General features: G+C 30.4%; 1 pseudogene; it reads left to right on the top strand.

Annotated features, from left to right (window-relative positions):
* Positions 1-697: 697 nt before the first annotated feature.
* LOC111727269 lies at positions 698-839 on the top strand (annotated as a pseudogene).
* Positions 840-1373: the final 534 nt, after the last annotated feature.

Raw genomic sequence — 1373 nt, 5'->3', positions numbered from 1 at the left:
CCTCGTCCTCCTCCTCCTCCTCAGCCTGTCCACTGTGAACATGATGAAGACAGAGACTTTGATGATCTACTTCCACTCGAGCAGTGAATATATATTCTGTTCCTTATGATTTGCCTAATAATTTTCTTTTCTCTGGTTTACTTTTTTTAAATGCAGTATATAAAAACATAAAATATGTATTAATTGTTTACTTTATCAATAGGCTTCAGATCAACAGAAGGCTATTAGCAGATAAATTTTTAAAGAGTCAAAAGTTATAGACAGATCTTGGACTATGAGGGGAGTCCGTGTCCCTAACCTGTGTGTTGTTCAAAGGTAAACTGCATGTCCCTTGACCATGTAAACCATGTAAAAACTGATCGAATCTGAATAATATCTGAATTCAAGTTAATAATATTTTACCAATGTCAGTTTCCTGGTTTTGACAATGTATGTACTATAGAAAAATATTATCATTGGGAAAATCTGGGTGAGGACTACACAGAACTCACTATACTACTATTTTATAACTGCTAATAAGTCTTAAACCATCAAAATAAAAAAAAAATCAGAAGACAAAACAGAAAGGCTTGCTGAAAAGATTACATATGTATAAAAATAGTTAAAAAAAAAAACTTAGCTCAATATTTGGCCCATTATAAAAACACTCTCTCAATGACATAATTATTTTTAAGTTTTACTTTATTTTTAACTGACAATCGCTTCTCGGCCTTTTGGCTAAGATCAAGTGTAGTATTTTTAACTGACAAATATTTTATGGATTCAAGGTGATTTTTCAATACATGTGTATACCCACATACATGGTAAATGATCCATTCAGGCTAATTAACATATTCATCACTTCAAATACTTAATGTTTCTTTGTGGTGAGAACATTTAAAATCCATTTTTTTAGTTATTAATAAAATATGCAATATATTATTTTTAGTAAGCAACCATAACTTATTCTCCCTAAGGGAAGATGTTGGCCTTTAAAGGGTAGATATAATTATTTTTATTATTAAATCCAAGACTTGAAAAAGAAATTTGAAAATAGAATCTATATCATTAAGACATAAGATGTTTATCAATTATAGAAGCAGATAACTCAAATGGAATCTTGACTAGCAAGGGCAATAAAAGGGCAAAAGATGAAATAATACCATTAAGAACTCATCAGCTTCAAACTCATTTCTCATTGCTCACCTATCATCATTCCAGTCACTTGACATTATACCCAAGAATCATTAACACATTTCTGAAATATTTGTTTTGCTTTAAAGGGTTGCATAATCTACTGTAAATGTCACACTAAACTTTTCCATCTTTATACACTTTGATACTAATGATGCTTTGAATACGGACAGCATACTAATAGCTACAGTACATTATAA

This window comes from Otolemur garnettii, unplaced genomic scaffold, assembly GCF_000181295.1.
Source record: "Otolemur garnettii isolate 467f Iridium unplaced genomic scaffold, OtoGar3 scaffold00003, whole genome shotgun sequence".
Taxonomy (NCBI): domain Eukaryota; kingdom Metazoa; phylum Chordata; class Mammalia; order Primates; family Galagidae; genus Otolemur; species Otolemur garnettii.
Note: the sequence above shows the minus strand (reverse complement) of the source record. Positions and strands in the feature narration are given on the sequence as shown.